We start from the raw sequence: 10,302 nt of genomic DNA, 5'->3' as shown, positions 1-10,302 counted from the left end.
CCTTCTTAGTGTACATTCTCTTGACGTACCCTAGTTAAAACGCAATCAAAAACGCATCTAAAATAGTATAATAAAAGCCGAGTTCTTCACAGTAAGCCTTAATCCCGTCACTTTTTCCCGCTGGGAAATATCGAAAAATCCCTTTTTAGTGTATATTCTGTTGACGTAACTTATTAAAACGCAATTAAAAACGCAAAAAACCGCATGTAAAATAGTATAATAGAAGCCGAGTTCTTCACGGTAATCCCGTCCATCTCCCCCCACTGGGGGGAATTTCGACATGTATATTATATAAAAACACGTGCGTATTCGAATGCAACGTAGTGTCAAAATTTCAAAGGAATCGGTAGGAACAAACGAACGTTATATTTTATTTATATAGATAGATAGAAAATGATCTGCTTCAGTCCATTCTCACAGAAAAGCAAACTTAGGTCGTCGGAAGTTAGCGCCATCTGTTGGACATAAAAGCCTTAATCCATATATAAATATATTTTTGAAAGGGGGAAATGGTGTAGGGGTATGAAAAATAGATAGTAGCCGATTCTCAGACCTACTGAGTATGCATATCAAATTTGGTAAAAATCGGTAAAGCCGTTTCGGAGGAGTAAGGTAACTAACATTGTGACACGAGAATTTTATATATAAGATGATGATAATGTTTCGGCTCACAAGTCTGACACTTGGTGGTGGGTTCATCTATATTGAAATATGTATTCTATACAGTATTTAACGTTTCTGCATAAACACTAAAAGTTATTGTGACATCATCATACTGTCGGGCTGCAACTTTGTCACAATTTCTCAATTTTAGTAGTGTCTTGCCCCTGTACATCATACTTTTTCTGTTAACAATAGGGTCATGTTGGTCATTAACTGCTTTCAGGAGAATATTTTTGAATTGAAATAACTGTTAAATATATAGTTAATCGGGGCCATCTGCCGCTAAGCTTTCCGTATCTGGTCTCACCTTTCATCTAATTCTATTCTCGAGATAAAGGGAGGACACTGACAATAGTGGGAATTTGGCAATAGTGGGTCTACAATTTTTGATAATTGCATCTCAAAAAGTAAATCCAATTATTTCTTGGAGACTTGCTGAAAATTAAACCTAAGACAAGATTTTCGTGGTTGCAAAATTTTATCTGTAGGTACACTTATTCTACAACTATTTTTAAAGGCACATCTATGCGATCAAATTTCTTGCATCAAAAAATTGGGTTCTAGACAATTTTGAAATCTTGTCTAAATGCTTATACAGTCAAACCTGTTTTTATGCGGGGGATAGGGACCGCATTAAAAAAGACGCAGGTTTGACTGTATATAGTAAGTTGGAGAAAATGGCAACGTATTTATATTGTCACTATGTATAAAATTATGAACAAAAAGTACATAGTATTGTAATTAAAGATTATAAAAAGTTTTGCCAAATACAGTCAAACCTGTTTATGCGGTGGATAGGGAACGCATAAAAAAAATCTCTCAAAACTTCACGAATGGCTGTAAATAATAGTTTTCGCAACACAATTAAAAAAATATTTTTTTATGCGGTCAACAGGGACCGCATAAAAAAAGTCTCACTATAGAACAGTGTTTTCTCAAACTTTTTGGACCGGCGACCGCCCGCTTCTGCACTTAAAAATTGTCAAAAGGACCCCCGAGAAGATGAATGTGGTGTCGGAAAAACATCCCGGAGGGGTTAGGCTCGTATTTAAATATTTATATTCTGTTTTATTATTTAGTGTGCTAATTTATTTAAGTAAAAATTATTTTTTATAGTTTTTATTTCTAAACATGAACCATAGTAAATTTATAAAATATTTGAAAAAAATTGATCTGAGAATCAATTTTTCAGCGATCCCCCAAATATTTTTCACGACCCCCTTGGGGTCGCGACCCCCACTTTTGAGAATCACTGACATAGAAAATAACTCAAAACCGTACGAAATAGAATTTATTGACAACAGATGTCAGCACTTTGACTTGCATCGTCTGGTCTATCGTCTGTTTTACATATTTTTGTCCAGGTGGTGTTTTGTTGACTTAAAAAGTAAATTATTTCATTTTTCGCATATTCATGCAATAATAATACTATAATAAGTGCATTTATGCTATAATAAGTTTATTTAGTCTATAATAAGTCAACGTGAGACATGACGAATCGCACGAGACTAGTCATCAACTATACCGCACAAAAAAAACCGCACAAAAAAAAACCACACAAATTAAAATTCGCATAAAAAAATCCACACATAAAAAGACTGCATAAAAACAGGTTTGACTGTACAAAGCAAATGTATATAGCAAAAGTATGGAATCAGTGTCAAAATGCCATATTCCCCAAAAGCGAGGTAATATGGCTATATGCAAAAATGTTGGATAGTGCCAACCAGTTTGCATTGTTCTTAAAAAGATAAAAACTAACTCTGCCTAATTGTAAAAGTAAGTAATAATTAAGCAATGGTAAGTAAATTTTTATGAATTATCCTCTGCACAAAAAACAATGAGATAGTGTGCATAACATTTATCTCATGAATTCAATGCAAACACTGCACACATTGGATCTAGTTCTTTTTTCTTTGGTGTGAGATGTACAGAATTTTGCACACAATTAAAGTGAATTGCAATTGGATGCCTCAATTATCCGGAGAAAAAACATAATTCTGAACTAGATGGTTTGTGGGCTGACTGTTTTTTCTTCCTTTTCGAAGAGTTTACTGTTTACTTCAGCTGCTGGTCTTGTTTTAGGTAATGTAAGAACTTCCAATCTCCTTATCTATTTTGCCATTCCTCTCAAAAGTGTTCCCCAAGTAAAAAACTCCCCGACCTGCTCTATCGTGCGCTCACTCATTTGCTCGTCTCTTTCAAACACTACAATCTTTGTTTTCTCCCCAATTATTCTCAATGCCATTTTTTCACAGCTCTCATTCAACTTCAACATAAGATATTGCAGTTCTCTTCCATTTTCAGTCAGAAAAGCAGTATCATCAGCATATAAGCAATTGAACAGCTCACCACCCACTTTCACATCCATTTGACTTTCGACTTCCTCACACATTTGTCCAAGTACACATTGAATAACTAGGGAGACATCAAACATTCTTGTCCATAGACACATTGAACCACTGACATTTCCTCAGGCACCCTAGCACATGCTCTGCTGTTCTCATACAATGCTTTTATTGCCTCGAGTAGCTTCCCCCTCACCCCATACTCGCAGAGAACATCCCACAAGTATTCTCTTTTCACTAGTCATATGCTTTCTCCAAATCCACAAACGCTGCAAAAAAGAAACTCTTGTTCGCACCCAAGTACTTCTCAACAATCATTTGCAATCCAAAGATTGATCCATGCAACTCTCCTGCCACAAGCTTGCACTGAGCCTTCCAGATGTTCTCCTTAGCAATTTTCATCATCCTCTCCACTAGAACTCGTGCAAATATCTTTCCTGGAACACTTAGCAGACTTATACATCTATAATTCTTACATTCTGCGCTGTCACCTTTCTTTTTATACAGAGCAACAATAACAGCGTCTCTCCAATCATTTGACACCTATTAATCCATTCTTAACGAAAAATTTTTTTTGCGGGTAGAGGTGGTTAACACTTTGCCCAACCCCCAACCTGGAGGAACAGGATAATTCCTGTATGACTGTGTGGGAACTATCTGATGCAATCTGTTCTAAGTTCGAATTAGGTCTGGTCTTGGCGGATACCAGCTATCAAGAATCGGACGTATCAATGAATTATTGCCACTTTCTATCCGTCATTGTGGCTCGAATTACCTCATAAATTTGCTTGTTTGACAGTTTCTTAGCCTATTATGACTAATCGTCTATATTGACTAAGGTCAGAACTTAGGTTACAACCTGAGTAGTAATTGTTGATCTGGAGGGATATTGGATATGTTTTATCTATCAAGAAATCGAGAGAAATAGGATGTGTGTGAATTTTCCCCACTTTGTCATCTTTTCCTGGTGGGGTATTAGAATCGGATTGGAATATTACTTTTAATTAAATTAAATTAAATGATTAACTTAATTGTCCCCCTCTTCAGATTCTCACATCCTCTTATACGCTCAATGCCTTTATCTTAACATGTTGCGTCAATAGATACTCCTTTTCTAATCATCTACTTGCAGAGATAACGCTTTTCCATCTTGAGTAGCACCTTATCAAGCACCATAGCATTTTGTGGCTTGGGATGCAATAGAAAACCTGGCACAAATTTTTATTGTTCTTCATTGCTTGACATATCGAAGAATTTTTTCCATGCGGCTTGGCTAAATCCGCAAACGATTTTTTTCTATTTCTACGATATTGAGAATTTTCGCTTTCTCACTTGTAGTATAGTATTTCACGTAGGCTTAGAACACATTTTAGAAGTTATTTAAAAAAAAAAAAAAAACTAAAAATTGTTTTCGTAAAAGCTTTTCATAAAATGGTATAAAGAAACGTCTTGTTTATCTTGTTTGTAAGAAATTTCTCATAAATTACAATTTAAAAGAATATATAGGCTATATCTTATATTCTTTTGGTACAGATGATGAGAAAAATTGGTCTGTAAATATAATTAAAAGATGTATTTGAATAAAATAATAATTTATTATTAATTAGTTTGAAACATTACAAAAAATTTCAATAATTCGCAAACATCACATAGTTCTTTATTTCAATATTTTTTATATATTGGTGAGTACATATATAGGCACACATATATATATTGCTTTTACATGTTTTACTGTTTAACAATTTTTTTTGTGATATTTTGAATGTCTGCTCTTAACCACCGGTAAGAACTGTAGTTAAATTTCCCCCCCCCCGAGAAAGTAAATCAAATCTCATCTCTGACCAAGGTCTGTATAAGAAGGTCAGGGACACGCTCCCGTGATTCTATGCGGCAGCGGCCATGTTGGGGCATATCGATAGAGATCACCATACGTGGTCTCTGCGCGAGTCGACTATTATTACGTATATACGTACTCAGAACGTTAAACAATGGGTTATTCTGTGGCACCTAATTGTAAAAGTAAGTCTACCGACCTTCGATTGTTTAGATTTCCTGCAGATAAGCAGAGGAAAGCGAAATGGGTGCAGAACTGCAGACGGGATAAGTGGCAGCCAACTGAACATTCTAAACTATGTGAGAGTAGTGTATATTATGTATTTTTCTATAGGTACTGTCTTTGAGATGTACACTCAAACCTGTTTTTGTGCGGTGGATAGGGACCGCATAAAAAAAGTCTCGCGTAGAAAATAACTCAAAACCGTACGAAATAACTAGAAATTGCTTTTTTAACTCCTTGGGCCTTTTTCTGCCATCCCTAATGGGGGAAAAATCCTCTAAGAATTTTATTTTTTATATTAATTAATTATTTCCACTTAAATACCAATCTAACATTAAAAAGTTAAAAATAATCGTTAAAAATGATTTTATTTGATAAATATAGCTGCAGAAAGTGTTTTCATTTAACAAGGCGAGAAATTTTACACCCGCAGTCTAAAGCTGGAGGGGAGCTAACTTACCGCAGCTGTTCAAATATAACATAATATTTATGATTTTTATGCTATTAAAATGAGAGTGGACCGAAAAGACGTGAGAGAGAAAAATTTTACTGAATAAAAAATGAAAAAAACCTGCTGATGTCATAGAAAACATCCAATAGTTTTAAAAAATTTTACAGGAATCAATTATGTTCCAATTTGATTGAAATTTTCATATACCGCACAAATAAAAAATCGCACAAAAACAGGTTTGAGTGTATACCTGAGCTCACATTAAATTATTTGTTGTTCAGCTTCATTTCGAAGAATCTCAGAACTGTTAATCTCAACTTTTCTGTCAGTGAGATTACATATTTTTGCCAGAGATATGAACAGTATTTTGAATGTAAAAAAAACTGTATGGAAGCAAAAACTCATTTATGCGTACTTCTGCTGACTTCCGAAAATGATATTTTATTATATTTGTATCTTGTGTGTTTACAGAGAAAGAAGTTGTCTCAGATAAGCTCTGTTAAAAATATCATCAAATTGTGTTTAATATTATCCTTTTTGATTAAATTTTATATATTTAGGAAAATATGACGTTTAAGCCTTTGTAAAGCCAAAAATGTTCATTAATTAAACGTTAGTCCAGTATTTATTTTTTAATGCATTAATATTGTATTGGTAAATGCTTTAAAATAAAATTTTGGATAACTTATGTAATTGCATTACTTTACCAAGTGCTTATATACGTAATTGCATCAGTTTTAGCACCTATTTAATTAGTTTCACTCACGACAGCGAGTGATGTGGATGATTGTTTCTTTTAAACTATTTGATCGAAAAGTTACATAAAATTGGGGATGCGTAATCATCCGAAATTATTATTATAATTTTGACTGGAAATCACTGGATTTATGCAATTTTAGTTTAATTAATGTCGTATAAAACTGACTGCTCGTACAAGTTTGCTTAAAACATGCGACTCAAAATACCCCAAAATGGCGGCTCAAGAAGTAGGTCGCGTGTCCTGACCTTGTCTCTGACTAGTAGCCCGGGACGCCCTCTAGTGGGCATTTTAGTAGCAGCGGTGTCATTCCGTAGTATAAATAATAAATTCATATTACAAATAAAAAAAATATACTGAATTTCTCATAGCATACCCTACAAAAACGCAACAAACTGCCTTTATTGTTATTTTAATATTGTTACGCAAAAAACTGAATTTATTGTTAATTTAAATAATAGCTAGGGGCGCCCCTAGTGGCCGTTTTTGGCATACCGTGACAGAAGAGACTGCCCATTTTTTCAGCTGTATATAGTAGATAACCCTCAATACAAGGATAGCTCATAGAGAAGAAACGCTTCTCATTGGTTGCTTATTTGACGTCACTCGTATTCGAAAACGAAACATCTTACTATGTCCTTATAGTAAAAACATTACCGATCAGAGGCTCATAGCTTCAATTACACGCTAATATTCTATTAATTACGATTCATACTTAATTAAATATAAATAAAAATGGATTATAAATAAGAAAAATCCGGAATATTGAGCAAAATCTTCGTAATTTCTACGTGTAAAGATGAAATTAAAATGCGTTTTTTCTAATTTGTAAATGAAATCGATTTTATCTATTTTATGATATAACAATAATAATTTTTAAAAGATTAATTTTGGTAAATTTTACGTAGGTGATTTATATATAAGTAAATTACAGTAGAGAGTCGTTAATCGGAACGATTTTCAGTCGGACTGTGTCGTGCTGAATCTAACGTTTTTGATACTAGATTTACTTCTAAAGTATAATTTTTATGTTTTTTATATTCTTCAATATATTTATTTTGTTTGTACAAAATGAAAGAAATAATTTTTAACGATACGATAGCCTCGATTATTATAAAAATTTTCGTTAGGCTTAAAATCGACGAAAATTCAACACGAAGCGACACGCAACGGAGAAAAATTTGAACATCGGACAAATTAATGTATTTTTTCGTACATAATCGGTAATCGGAACAAATCACTAATCTGAACAACCCCAGTCCCAATTGATTCCGATTAACGACTCTCTACTGAAATTTAATTTATATCGTCAAACCACTTTTTTAAAAAAAAAAACGAAAAATTATATTGGTCCAATATTTAATACTCATATACCGAAAACGATATTATTTACTCATACATACAAAAAGTAACGTTGACAAAAGAAGAATTTTCTGTCATAAACATATTTTTAATATCAATATATACAAATTAAGTGTTACGTAAAAACAGAATTAAAAGAAATTGGGTACAAATTTTTTTTTAATTTTCTATTTTTATTACAATTTAAGTTCAAAGCCTTTAATTTTCATAATGTTTATAACATCATTTAATATGCCTTGACAAAGATTTAGTTTAGAAGCCCATTCTTAACTCAATATGTTTAATCTTCATTTTTAAAATAGAATTTTCATGTTTTAATTTAAAATTGAGATTTTCTAAAGTTTTACAATCATTACATTTAAGAGATTTTTCTGGTTTATCCTGTTTATTTACATCTAAAAGTTGTTCTATCAGGTTTTTTCTATTTCTTTTTAATAAACGATTCTTTCTTTCATTTGACTGATTAATATTTTCATTTTCTATATTTCCTAAATTTACTGTCGGTAATGAAGTTTTCTTTAGTTTAGGTCTGCCAATAAACCTAATAACTCTGCTTTTAAATTTCTCTCAAAATCATTTTCTGTGAAATGATCAGAGCAAACATGACAGGAATCGGGATTGAATTTGTCTTTTCTTTTACAATTATGGATCCATTTTCTTCTTATTATTGGATCTTTAGGAAATCTAAAATAACTAACTTTCCTGTTTAATAATTTTGTTTTATGATAGCTGATATTACAAATTGCAACAGCACATGATGCTCCTGGCATCTAAAAATAATAATAATAAAATTTAGGTTTTTTTTAATTTTTCCAAATAAATTTAATCAAGATATAATATTCTGAAGTGGAAAAAGTAGTATTAACATTTCTTACATAAAAATTATTATACAAATAAATAACGCTACAATAAATTTATACTGTGGTCTGGAGACCACGTGTTCTGTTGCGAAACCAGCTCCTTGGGTGGGCCACAGGGTAAAAAAGAGATGGGCATTCTCGATGACAACCGAAAAACCCGGATTAAGGAGGGAGAGAGGAATATCGCGCATGCTCAACGGAAAAAGCGGGACCCTTTTTGGGGGAAGAAAGAAAGAGGAGAGAAGACGTGCAGACGAGAGTCACGAGTTTGTTTTTTTTTTTTGTGTGTGTGTGTGTGTGTGTGTTGTTTCCTTTGTTTTAGTGTCTGTTATAGCGAAAGGACAGAGAAGTGATCGGAAGGACTAAAATAAACTTTAAGTTCCTTGCATTGGAGTCATAGAATGTGTGATTTATTTCTTTGAAGTTTCTTTTGTTTTGTTCCTGCACGGGAATACTCTAAAGATCGAATACTTCCCCACAATCTATATACACTCAAACCTGTTTTTGTGCGGTCTATTTTTGTGCGATTTTTTATTTGTGCGATTTGTTTTGTGTGATTTTTTTTGTGTGCGGTATATGAATTTCAATCAAATTGGTATACTGCACAAAAATAATTGCACAAAACACATTGCACGTGTAAAAAATCGCAAAAAAAAAGACCGCACAAAAACAGGTTTGAGTGTATATATATATATCAGCGGTTCCCAACCTTTTTTTGACCAGGGACCACTTTGATTTCATTGTTGTTAGCAGGGACCACAAGGTTTAAGAAAAATAAACTATGTCAATCTAAAAATAAACTTTAATCAAAACTTTTAAACATAAGTAATCGTTAAACTCAAGAGTAACATGCTTTAACAATACTATTATAAGAGAAAACAACATTTTAGTAAAAATTAAATTCAGTTTGTATCAATGTAGGAATAATAATTTAAAATGAATAAAAGTTTTAAATCTTTCGCGGACCATATTTTAGCTCTTGCGGACCACTGGTTGGGAACCGCTGATATATATAAACGAATGTATGCCTGTCTGTCTGTCTGTTTGTTTGTCCTTCATGCATTACCACACCATTTATCAGATTGCCATGAAACTTCGGAAAGTTGTTTAATACATTCCCGCGAAGGTTTCTGGCATATGTGAAGACCACCATTTCCCCCCTTTCAAAAATATATTTATATATGGATTAAGGCTTTTATGTCCAACAGATAGCGCTAACTTCCGACGACCTAAGTTTGCTTTTCTGTGAGAATGGACTAAAGCAAATCATTTTCTATCTATCTATATAAATTAAAATATAAACGTTCGTTTGTTCCTACCGATTCCTTTGAAATTTTGACAACCACGTTGCATTCGAATACGCACGTGTTTTTATATAATATATATGACGAAATTCTCCCCACGGGGGGAGATGGACAGGATTAAGGCTTACTGTGAAGAACTCGGCTTCTATTTATACTATTTTACATGCGGTTTTTTGCGTTTTTAATTGCGTTTTAATAGGTTACGTCAACAGAATATACACTAAAAAGGGATTTTTCGATATTCCCCAGCGGGGAAAGGGACAGGATTAAGGCTTACTGTGAAGAACTCGGCTTTTATTATACTATTTTAGATGCGTTTTTGATTGCGTTTTAATAGGTACGTCAAGAGAATGTACACTAAGAAGGAATTTTTTGAAATTCCCCCCACGGGGGAAGTGTTATACATTTATAATAGATACATTTTGAGCCACAACGCGTGGCCGGGTCAGCTAGTACTATATATAAAACATTTTTATATTTTGCATTTCTATGCATTTTACG

The sequence above is a fragment of the Centruroides vittatus genome, unplaced genomic scaffold, assembly GCF_030686945.1.
Source record: "Centruroides vittatus isolate TY-2023 unplaced genomic scaffold, ASM3068694v2 contig_883, whole genome shotgun sequence".
NCBI lineage: Eukaryota > Metazoa > Arthropoda > Arachnida > Scorpiones > Buthidae > Centruroides > Centruroides vittatus.
This window is presented reverse-complemented; position numbering follows the sequence as displayed.